This window comes from Crocodylus porosus, unplaced genomic scaffold, assembly GCF_001723895.1.
Source record: "Crocodylus porosus isolate Cpor-Errol unplaced genomic scaffold, CroPor_comp1, whole genome shotgun sequence".
In the NCBI taxonomy this organism is placed as follows: domain Eukaryota; kingdom Metazoa; phylum Chordata; order Crocodylia; family Crocodylidae; genus Crocodylus; species Crocodylus porosus.
This window is the reverse complement of record NW_017728948.1, coordinates 32,380,572-32,392,904: the sequence shown is the minus strand read 5'-3', so window position 1 is coordinate 32,392,904 and position 12,333 is coordinate 32,380,572. Positions and strand designations below refer to the sequence as shown.

Here is a 12,333-nt window from a genome sequence, read left to right as displayed (position 1 = left end):
CCCCTCCGTGCTGACCCACCCTAATCAAATGGTTGCTGCTCAGAGATTTTAGTCACAGTGTCACAGGGCAGAGATTTTGGGGAGAAACAAGTTGGCTTTCCACCACAAAGGCATGGCAGGAGAGGGAGGGAGGTGGCTGACTTGTAGATGGAGGTCAGGATGGTGCTTGTACCAAGCATGAAAGCTTGCCCCTGTCACAGCGGACAGAACAATATTCTTGGCCTCTTCATTCTCCTAATTATTTTCATGAATTTCTTTCAGGATTCAATTTTCTACATCTAAGTGCTTTGGGAATGTACTTTCTCAGGATTTCCTATGTGACTTGTTTGTTCAAAATTGAGTACAGGCTTAAGCAAGTTGTGCTAACAATTTGGAAACCACATACGCTAGGCATAGGAATTCTTTTAATAAGCTGTTTCTTCAGTCGAAGAACAAAATGTGGCATACAGTTTCTTAAAGAAATTACAAGAATTGTATATGACCTTCTAAAGTCTGTATGGAAGATTCCAAAGAAAATGACTCTCAGGGTAAGCATTGTAGATGTTTTTAATAATATCCATGGAAGTCCAAGTTTTGCCTAGCTCAGGAGCTGGAGGCCCCACAACTTGCACAAAATGGAGCAGGTGACAACTACCTTCATTTTAAACAAAGATGCAGGTCCTGGCTTGTTATCCTTCCTCTAAACTAAGTCACTGCATTCAGGATACTTCTGAATAGTGTTTGTCTTGTTCAAAGACTGCATTCTAAATATGAAAAATCACCATTAATCTTTTGAAATTGAGGTTCTTACCTTCTGTTATGCCTAAACTCTCTTCTTCTGTATGTTTTGTCTTTTAGGGAAAATTTTATATGCACATGGAGACTAATAATGTTATTTTTACCATATTTACTTGCATGTCACACACCTTTACCCCCAAAATCAGTCTTCTAGAACTAGGTTGCATGTCTTAAGTGGGGAAGCTGGTTTTGCTTTGCTGAAATAGAAGCAGGGGACACAGAAGCAAGCAGACCCCGTGACTCATGTCAACCAAGATGGTTGCTGCTTCTCCCTGGGGTTGCAAAGAGCAGAGCTGGAGTCCAGTGTTAATCCTCTCACAGCCTGAGCACTGTGAACTGGTTCAGAGCAAGTTAGCTGCTCTAGGCAGTCCATAGTATTTTGATGAGGCACGTGTTTGGTATGGAAACTTTATCATTTGAAGGAACTTATGTAGACAGCTATTTACACTCTAGAAGTAACAATCTTACTACTATCCTTGCAAAGTTCTACGGTTCAGCTTTGTTGCTGTCCTGCCACACCAAGAAGTTCTTGCTGCCTCACCCAGACCAGCTCATGGGCTGCCACACTGCCTGGACACCATTATACAGCCAGCCATGACTCTGGAAAAATCTTTTTTCCTACACTCTGCCTGCTAAAACCAAGGTGTTTGTTTTATTAATATGGTATGGTATATAAGAAACTACAGTATTTTACTACTTTGTTTTATGTTGGTGCTCTAACAGGAATGCAGGCAGCACAGGGAAACCACAGTACAGAATGCTGTAAAAACCTAATATAAGATGGTCCCTATCCCAATGTGTTAACATTCAAAACAAACCAAGACTAAATTGTTTCAAATTCAACATACTTTCTATATATTTTTCCATGTCTTCTAGATTGTATTCATATATGCTATTGGCCAAATTATTTGTGATGTAAATCAACATAATTCTATTGAATCTATCATTAATGACTGGAGCTATTTTGAGTTACACCAATTAAGGAATAGGGGTGTGTGAAATGGGTCATATTCCATTTGGATTCAGCCCGAATTGGGGACAGTAATTCGACTGGTTGATTCAAATCACTGTCCCCAATTTGATTCGGCCAAATCCAAACCTGAAGATTTGATGTTGCATCAGAGAATCAGTGATTTGGATATAGACACAGCTTTAAATGTTTTTTCTACATACCTCAAGGTACCAGATGCAGCTCGTGAACGCTGCAAAGCTGGGGTAGATGTGCAGGAGGGCTGCTGCGTGCTCAGCGGTGAACACAGAAATGGAATGAAAGTACTTCCGGGTCCGCCATGGAGTGTGCCAGGCCCTCCCTCATGCCCCTCTGGCTCAGCAATCAGCCATGGGGGAACCAGGGTGACCACCCCCCAGACTCAGGAGGCACCAGTCACCGAGCTGGGAGACCCAAGGGGCCCCCCCAGTGCACTCCCTGGTGGACTTCCAGGTCTGCTGCTGAGTGCACTGGGGAGCCCCCCCACACACGTGCGGGACACTCCATCTGCCTCACCATCACAGCATTTACAAGCCGCCTGGTACCTTGAGGTATGCAGAAAAAACACTTAAGGCTGTGTCTATATCCAAATCACCAAATCTCTCCAAATCAATTTGGAGGGTTCCAATTTGATTTGGAAAGATTAAAGGGTTTCCTGATTCAATTCAATGGCCAAATCTTCGAAACTGAATCAGGTCAAATCCAATTGGGGAACCAAAGCTTTGTACAGTCCTATTAAGGAAGTGGGTGGGCCTCAATGTTTTATTATTTCCTTGCACTTAGTTTGATGACTACTTCTTTCTTTTTTTTTAAGTAATAATAGCAAAATGCCTAATGCTGTGTTTCAGTACCTTTCCTATGTAGACAGAGAATTAAGATTTGCCACTTATATGTGCTACCCATCTACAGTCTGTCAGCTGCATTTGTTCCAAACTACTGTACAGCCATTAGCTGTCCGTTATGATGTCTGTTAGGATTTATGAATTAGCAAATCTGAGTGAACAATTTGACATGGAAATACCAGTGAAGATTGATCAGATGTGTTTATTAGGGATTATAAACACATATTTCTTTTTTTCCCTGCAACATGTTTTAATAAGAAGTAAAGGAACTGCTTGAGAATTTGGTGCAAGAAGAAAATCATGATGATGTGGCTTTATTAAATTCATTTTTGATTTTGATTCTTTTCATTTTGTTTTATAAAAACATAGCCATTTCAATAAATCATGTTCCTTTTTCATTTGATAATTAAAGTGACTGAAAACTAAGAAAGTTCAAGGACTGAAAGTCCTACAATTTAGAATTCTAAAAAGTACTAAAGATAAATTAAAAGGTAAATTAAAAGGATGAGAACATGTTAATTCATCATTGGCAACCAGAAAGGCAGCCAGGGATTGGAGAAAAGCTAACGTGACAGCCATAAAGTGGAAGGAACCGAAAGACAAACTTGGAAAGGACAAACTCATAGGTTTAACTTTAGCATCTGGAAAGATTCCAGTTTCTGATTAAGAGTGGAATAATAGTGCAGATACAGATTGTTCAAAGACAGGCAAGACTGATTTATAGAGATCAACAGTTTCCCATCCTGAAGATTCACTTTGTCTGCAGGAAACTAAAAAGCCACAAATTGTTGGGTTCTCACTTTGCTTTTAATAAGACTCATGTGAACAAAGTAGATATAGGCATGATAGAACTCTTAGTTCCTGAATGTACAATATGGAAACTCTACCACTGGTAGGATGATCATATTTTCCTGGTCTAACATTATATACTATAGCTACATTACCATGTGTTTTTTAAAGAACTGCTTTCATGCCTGCAATGGCTTCCATTTTCTGTTAATTTTACAGCACTAAAATACAAGAGTCTTTCTCCCTTTCCACAACTACCTATAACACATTATGAAATCTGCCTATTCCCCAGTATAAAAATGAATGCACCGGTCTTTCCATATTCATATTTCATAAGGAGCATGCATATTACAAACACTGATACTTTCCAGATCAGGAAAATTCCACTTCATTCTATTTTCTAGAACTTTAAGAGTTACATTTTTCTAACCAATAATTACACTACGGTTGCATTCTGTCCAAATGATAGTTTCTTCACTAATCAGTTGTTTGCCAAGAGTTATCACTGTTGCTTTCATAACAAACAGCATCTTTTAAAGGTGCCCCTAATGTTGGTCTTATCGGGGAGGAAAATATATTTGAAAGCTTAAAGAGATTAAGTTGGATTAGGCTAAATATAAACATATACTCAAGTAGGATAAAACTGCATATATATATTCTTTATTAGAACCATGATAAATACAATCAAACATTCATATTTTGGCTAGTGCTATTTTTATTCTCACCACTGGAAATGAAGGAAGGAATATGATCAACCGTTTTCTGCATATCTGCTCTTATATGTTCCCATATTGGCTGGGAGTTATAGCAGCTGAGATACACTTGTAAATACTTTCACAAATGAACAATAAGCAAAAACTTTGGACAGTCAAATGAAATTTGAGCCATTACTCTTTACTGAAGTTTCCTCTTCACTTTCAAGATTCACTTAATTTGCACAATTCATTGAACAAGCACAATAAAGCAAAATGCAATCTGCCAATGATCTGGAACCTACATCATAAACAATATGCTGACAAATTTAGTTATTTTAAGTACTTATTTTACATTTAGAAGTATAAACTCATTCTGCATCTGATGACCTAGGGCTTAACTATTTTTTAATGTGATATTGCAAAGGTACAATGAATTGGTAAAAGTCCAGAATAGAACTGGAGTATTTACATCAGAATTATACAGTATTTCTAGATTAGAAACATCTAAAGCCTTAATTTACAACTGGAAACAACAGTAAGCTAAAGGCAATCAAAACTATAGCATTTTATTTATTATTTTTACCTGCTACATATTAAAAATCCAGGACAGTATAAAGGAAGGTAAATTCATAGTTAAGATACCCCAAAGAAGTTTAGCACTACATAGAAAACTCTCTGCTCTGTGCAAAAATTGGATTTTTGTGACATGCATACTCCTAACAAAAGTGATTGTTTCTAATAATAATGTACTCTTCATAGAATCATAGACGTTGGGCCGGAAGGGACCTTGTAGATCTTCAAGTCTGACCCCCTGCCTGGGCAGGAGAAAAAACTGGACTCAAATGACTCCGGCCAGGTAGGCATCAAACCTCCTCTTGAAGACCCCCAGGGTAGGAGCCAGCACCACTTCCCTAGGAAGTTGGTTCCAGACCCTAGCTGCCCTGACTGTGAAGTAGTTCTTATGGATGTCTAGTCTAAACCGACTCTCCAACAACTTGTGGCCATTATTCCTTGTTATGCCAGGGGGTGCTAGGGGAAACAAGGTCTCTCCCAAACCCTTCTGGTCCCCCCTAGTGAGTTTATAGATGGTCACCAGGTTCCCCCTCAGCCTTCTCTTGTGAAGGCTGAACAGGTTCAGGTCCTGCAGTCTCTCATTGTAGGGTCTTCCCTGCAGTCACTGGATCATGCGGGTGGCCCTCCGCTGGACCCTCTCAATGTTCTCCACATCCCTCCTGAAGTGGGGCGCACAGAACTGGACACAGTACTCCAGCTGTGGCCTGACCAGTGTCACATAGAGGGGCAGGATCACCTCCTTGGCCCTGCTTGAGCCCTTCTTTAAAGGCTTGAGCAGGGATCTTGAAATCTCTGACCTCAAGATTCTTTGAACAAAGTTTCTAAAGGTCAGTTATGAAATAGTATTCCCCTAAGAAATTTCTTCCTAACCTATCTAAAGATTGGCTTGAGGAGGAAGGTTTTTACCTTTTCCAGTCTACTAAATAAGACTTCCTAAACAGTTGTAACTATGGATGCTCTTATTTGCCATGTAAATGTTTAACGTTTTTGCATATGCTGCTAAGGTTTTAGGCTTAGTGGTATCTTCTAAAAAGCAGTTCCAAGAAGTGACCATTTTTTGTGTTTAAAAACTATTTAGACCATTTTGAAATATGCTACCTTGAATTTTGTTTGAATGTGTCTTCTTGTTCTTTTTTTAAAAAAAAGGTAAGTAAGTACAGAAGCTATTGACCAGATCCTCAACTGTGTAAAAAAACCCAGCTAAATAAAATGAATCAACTGAGCTGGATCCACCTATACGAACTAAGAATTCAATCTTATAGTTCTTAATAATGTGTGTGCCCCCAAAGTGAAGATCAGTACTTTGGGGTTTTTTTGCTTCCTTGCACTTAATAGAATCTGAATGTTTTAATTCAATAGTGTGTTAATCAAACTCTGCATCTAACTTGGGTATTGATTTCATTATGGTTAATTATTTGGACTGAAATATATACTTCACTGTATGGTGATTACTGAACAGTAATGAATGTTTGCTAGACTCTGACAGAGAAATTGAATATATGTTATTCCACTGCTTATAAAAATTCACATCACACCAGCTATCAACACACTGGAATGAAGTTTAACCTAGGAGTGTGGCCCATTATCTATCTTATTTTTCATGCTATCAACAGTAGTGATGGTGGTTAGAAATTGTTGATTCAGCAGCATTCATCGGGCATTTGATTTTAAGTAGTATAGTCTTTCTTAGATCTATAAATGATGGGGAAAGCAATGATTAATCCTCTTTAGACTCCCCTTAAATTCAACTTTATCATCACACTTACTTATTGTGCCAGTTTTCCAGAGTACAGATAATTTGGCCTCATAATTCAAGTACAACAGCACTGCTACATTTCTTTATAGTAAGAAATTCACAAAGACAAACCTACATATTTTGTAGCTCTCTTATTGCAGTATGCCAGGGATGCAGTGTTGCCTAACAGGTAATAAGCCTAAGAGCTTGAGTTCCGTTCACAGCTTTTGTGACTGAATGTATGACTATGGAAAGATTGCTTAATTTGTGTTTGTTTTTTCAGGCTGTAAAATAGTTGTGAGAATACTGGAGAAAGGTGAAGTACATGCTGTTCAATCAGTATGATCTTTTCTCATAAAAGGCTGTGTCTGTGTCTGGGTGTCTGTCTGTCCATAAAGCTTCTGTGCCTGTCTGGGCGGCCAGGGCTGCATGGGCCCAAATTTGCACTGATGCCAGGGAAATTTATTGTGCTATAAATTACAAAGTCAAATAGTGACCTAGAGAAAGATGCATACAGGCCGAGTTTAGAAAGGGGCTGGGACATTACGCTGCTGAGTTGTAGTTGTGGATCTCAAGTCAAATTTTGAAACCCTGAACCATGCTGGCAGCACCCCTCCCCAGCCATGCCTCAGCACAATGAGGACTGCTGGCTCCCACTAGGAAGCCAACATTTTTTTTTCCAGTAAGATTTTCTTTTTTCCTTTAGATTTCATGGGCATTGCCTGATTTTGTGGGCAGTGCCAAATTTTGTGATTTCTGCGAAATCACGATTTCAGTAGGTCCCTATTCATGAGTGATTAGTTCACCATAAAGAGGGCAATGTGGATTTAATTTCTCAGGCAGAAGAAGAAATTGAACCTAGGCCTGCTTCATCCTAGATAGGTGCTCTAAAGATTTAACTGCTCTAGTAAAGTAGGCTGTCATCACTGCCTGTGTGTTAAGTTGTAAACAAAAGCAGCGGGTTTAGGCATGGTCTAAGAAAGCTTATCAAGCTGTTTACAGAAGCTATGCAGAGAAGCACTGCTTTTGTGGATCTTAGGGTGTATTTAGGCATTTATTTATGTGTAGTGGTTACTGTACATTTAATTTAGTATACTTGTATAATCAAGCACTAAATAAAAGTGCAGTAACCACAGTTACTGTGTAATAGTGCCAGCAAACCCCTTTTTAGTGACACTACTGCACAATTAGCGTCTCATGTAGATGTGCCCTTAGCGTGGTGCAATTATGGTAACAGTCACTGAGCTCAGCACTATCAAGAAATGCTTTGGGGCCTGTACAGTATCTGAATTTGAGGGATGTGGGAAACTTTAATATAGAAAATATGTTCTTGGGATGCTTAGGCGCCTTCTGATTAGGTGGCAGCCTAGTGGGGGTCTTCAGGATTACAAGTTTGGATTTAGTGCCAACATTCTGCCCATATCCTTTTTTTTTTGGCTCTCCCTCTGTGCTCAAAAGATATAAATCTAGGGTTTATTTTGATTAGACCAATACAAAGTGAAATCAAGCCAATGTGAAGAAAGGAGAGAATATAGAGGGGTAAAATACTAAGACCATTTATAGTGCTTTTTTTCTTTGCTTTTTGTTTCTTCCTTTGTTTGCCATGATTGTATGTTCTGAAGTCCCATTCTTGACAATTGTTCGTGCCTCTGTAGCTCCTACCATGTGTTCCAAATCAGTGAGACTAAACTTTGTTCCTTGCTTCCGGAAATAGAAGTCATCTGATGGGTTAGTGGATTTTGTTTCTGTTTTTGCTGTCTTCTACCATCCATTTAATTTGTTTTCCCCTTAGGTAAATTATCCACAAACTGGAGCAAGAGAACTGACCAGAGGATTTTATATTAGTGTGAGCAGGAATATGTACTATTATTGAGAACAGCTGTGTCAAAGAGAAAGTAAGGAGGTAGATGGTTTGTGCAGTGAATTGTTGTATTTTTTTTCATTTTATTGAAGTTTTGTCTTATTCTTTGTACTTTAGTAGTCATAATCAAAGCATATCCATCTAATATTAATTTCAAAAGTCCCTTAGTTCCAGGCTTTTGATGACATTTCTTGGCTAATTTGAAAGTCCCTGAACTGAACTACAATAGCCCCTGGTGAGGTTTTGAGTCCAGAAGTCTTAGTGTTCACACTTTTTGCGCTCTAGGTTTACAGATATACCTAAGACAGTGTCTCCCAAACTTTTAATACCTAAAGCACACTTTTTTCTGGATTAACCAAAACTCTTCCTGCCTGCCTGCCTACCTACAGCCAGGAGATCTGAAAGTAAGCCATATTTTCCCTTGCTGCTCTCATAAAAATCCCACACTAAGTCCTAATTCTGCATTTTTTACATGAATCTCTGATTTTGTGGGTATAAACCCACAGGTTCAGAAGGGAGAGCAACAAGGGTGATGTCATGGTGGGTGCATACTATAGACCAACTTTTCTTGTGCCAGGACTCAGCAACTTGGGCAGCAGTGACCAAGAGATGATTGAGTTTAGGATCCTGAGGAAAGGAAGGAAGAAGAGCAGCAGTATAGGGACCATGGACTTCAGAAAAGCAGACTTTGACTGCCTTAGGGGCAGAATCCCATGGGAGGCCATTCTGAGCAGGGAAAGAAGTTCAGAGAGCTGGTTATATGTTAAAGAAACCTTACTGAGGGTACAGAGCAAACCATCCGGCTGTATTGAAAGACTTGGAAGTATGGCAGAAGACCAGTTTGGCTTAGCAGAGAACTCTTCAATGAGCTAAAACATAAAAAATAGGCTTACAAGAAGTGGAAGCTTGGACAGATGACTAGGGAGGAGTATAAGAATATTGCTTGGGCATGCAGGGATGAAATCAGGAAGGCCAAAGTGCAATTGGATTTTTAGCTGGCATGGGACCTGAAGGGTAACAAGAAGGGTTTCTACAAGTATAGCAGCAACAAGAGGCAGGTCAGGGAAAGAGTGGGCCCCTTATTAAATGGGAAACCTAGTGACAGATGCAAAAAAGTTGAAATATGCAATGTCTGAGTCTTCACAAGCTGGTCAGTTCCTAGACTACTGCACCTGGCAGCACAGTTTGGGGAGAAGATGAATAGCCAACAGTTAAAACAGGCAAAAAAAAAAAAAAAAAACAGTTTAGGGACTATTTAGAAAATCTGGACATGTACAAGTCCATAGGGCTGGATGTGATACACCTGGGGGTCCTGAGGAAAGTAGCCCATTTGATTTGAGAGCCACTGGCCATCATCTTTGAAAACTCCTGGCAGTTGGGAGAGGTCCTGAATAACTGGAGAAAGGCAAATATAGTGCCCACCTTTTAAGAAAGGGAAGAAGAAAGATCTGGAGAAGCTAAAGCCTGCTCAGCCTCATCTCAATCCCTGGGAAAAACATGGAGTAGGCCCTTAAGGAATCAATTTCTAAGCATTTGGAGGAGACGGTGATTAGGAACAATCAGCATGGATTCTCCAAGAGTATGTTGTTCTTGACTAACCTGATTGCCTTCTATGATGAGATGACTGGCTATGTGGATGCAGGAGGAGCAGTGGATGTGATATATCTTGACTTTAGCAAGGCTTTTGATGTAGTCTCCCAGAATATTCTTGCTAGAAAGCTAAGGAAGTATGGGTTTAGTTGAATGGACTGGAATGTGGATAGAAAACTGGCTGGATTGTCAGTCTTGGAGGGTAGTATTCAATGGTTTTATCTCTAGTTGGTGGCTGGTGCCAAGTGGAATACCCCATGGGTTTTTCCTGGGGCTGGTTTTGTTCAATACCTCCATTAGCAACCTGGAAGATGGCATAGAGTGCACCCTCAGCAAGTTTGCAAGTGACACCAAGCTGAGAGGAGTAATAGATACATTAGATGGTAGGGCTATGATTCAGAGAGACTTCAACAAATTGGATGATTGGACCAAAATGAATCTCATGAGGTTCAATAAGGACTTGTTGGTGGAGGAAAAAGAGCCTCCTACCTTTTAGCCAATTAAGGTGGTGCTAAAAGCACCCACCCAGGAAGTGGGAGAAGCCCACCTCAGGCCAAGAAGTTTTCAATTTATATCTCCTAATTCCCAGGCCAGAGGCTAGGCAAAGTCAACAGAATCACTTTCTCTTTCTGTTGAAACTGTCTTGCAGGAGAGCTAAGAGCTATGTTGGACTAGAAGGACAGGAGTCTTTTTGTGGATGGAACTACTCTGGACAGGTGGTTTCTCTGTGTACTAATATCTGCTTCTGCCCTCAAAGTTGTTGACGTTTCGCCCAACGTCTGTTTTTATGAAAAATGCAGCAACATAATTCAGCAGGAGGTTGTTCTCCCTGCATAGCCTGTGCCTGAAAGATTAGGGCACTTTCTTGAAGTAGGAGATGTGAATGAAACTCTCCTTTCATTGAGGAAGGCATAAAACTGAACCCTGGCCTTCCTGGGTAAATGACCCAGTGATTAGGCTAATGGAATAAAAGATATATGACCTCTCTTTCCTTTCTGCCCTCTCAGTTGCTAGTTGTAGTTTTTCCTTCTAGTAAAGTTATGTGGACTCTTATGGCATTATGGCATTCCCAAGGTAGATGAGCATTGCATGAGAGAATAAGTGGCCACAGAGGAGTGAAATCCTGTCACACTGAATACAAAGGGTGCTGGCAATCATGGAGCCATTGGGTAGAACATGTGAAGAATATAAAGAGTCCATGCTAAGACTGGTAGTCAACTTTCTATGTTTGGGGACTGACTGGGATGAGGGCTGTTGGCTCCAGCTCAAATCCTTGCTGGGGAGGCTGCAGGAGACATGGATGCTAGTGCAGCTGTAATTTTGGCAGTGAAATGGAAATAGACTCTTCTGGTTCCATGGGACCCTCTGCCAAAAGAGGACTGCTGCTTTGGCTCTAAAATCTGTACTTACAAAGTGGTGGGTGTTATTTTGACTTTCATACAGAAGCTATTTAGAAAGTATGTAATAAATACTAAATGTACATTGTTTTAAAAATGGTTCTGGTATGATATCCTAACCATATACCATATTTATATGAATATAGGACAACCCTGATTAGAAGATGATCCTCCAATAATTACATTCTATATATGGAAAATTTTAAAATTTGATATAATTTTCTAGGTACTCAATATAATTATTGGCGGTTTGTCTTGAATTTGTCCCTCTCCCACTACTACATCATGGAAAATAAATCTTGGGGGTCCACTATCCCCTTTGCTCTTCCCTTTCCAATTGAGTCCCTCTGCAGTTCCTTCCTCTCCTGCCTTACTGTCAGAGCCTGCTTTCTCTAAGCACACAAAAGTGATGAGTGAATTAGAACAAAGAGGCTGTGAAATAAACATAGCTATAGTAACTTGCATATAGTACCCATAGACTTGGTTCATCCAGAATCAAAGCATTTTAACTTTTTTGAAACTGCTGAAGGTTTAGCACAGGTAATCTATAAACACACTTAACAGGAACATTTTAACAAAAACTTATATATAATATAATCTGTGCATGATATTAGTCCAAAGCCAAAAGGCTCATGATTTACAATACAGTTTATTGGGTTGGGCCACAGCAAAGTCAACAGTATTTCAAGCCATAGTAACCCCACAGCCCAGTACTGGTTAGTATAGATGTGTATTTCAGATACCCACCACAAAGGACCCATGTGCAGATTAGCCCCCTTATGATGGGAACCAGGTGTTCTAGTCATGAGTCATGGGATCCTCCAAAAATGTATATGCAGATGAGGCATAGGACAGCCTGGTCCAGATTCACCTCAGAGAGAGCAGGACTGCACTAATCCTATTATATAACAGGCTGAGAGAGGGAGTGACAGAGGAATTCTGGGTGAACTGTTTGGAGTCCATTTGGTTATATTTGCTAGACATTTAAGGTTGATGAAGAAACAGGAATAATTGTAAATGAGACAGAAAGATGCAGTGTAGCTATGGAAGTGAAGAGGAAGTTGAAATGTATGCAATGTGGCTTAC

At 39.9% G+C, this 12,333-nt stretch overlaps 1 long non-coding RNA gene across 1 annotated transcript in view; it reads left to right on the top strand.

The window, feature by feature from the left end:
* The window catches only part of LOC109321943, a 12,990-nt gene extending 3,635 nt beyond the window's left edge, over positions 1 to 9,355 (top strand). Inside the window, exons 2-3 of the long non-coding RNA XR_002104240.1 lie at positions 3,166 to 3,175; positions 9,283 to 9,355. This is a non-coding gene — a long non-coding RNA (uncharacterized LOC109321943). The remainder of the gene's footprint in view (positions 1 to 3,165; positions 3,176 to 9,282) is intronic.
* The last annotated feature ends 2,978 nt before the right edge of the window (positions 9,356 to 12,333 follow it).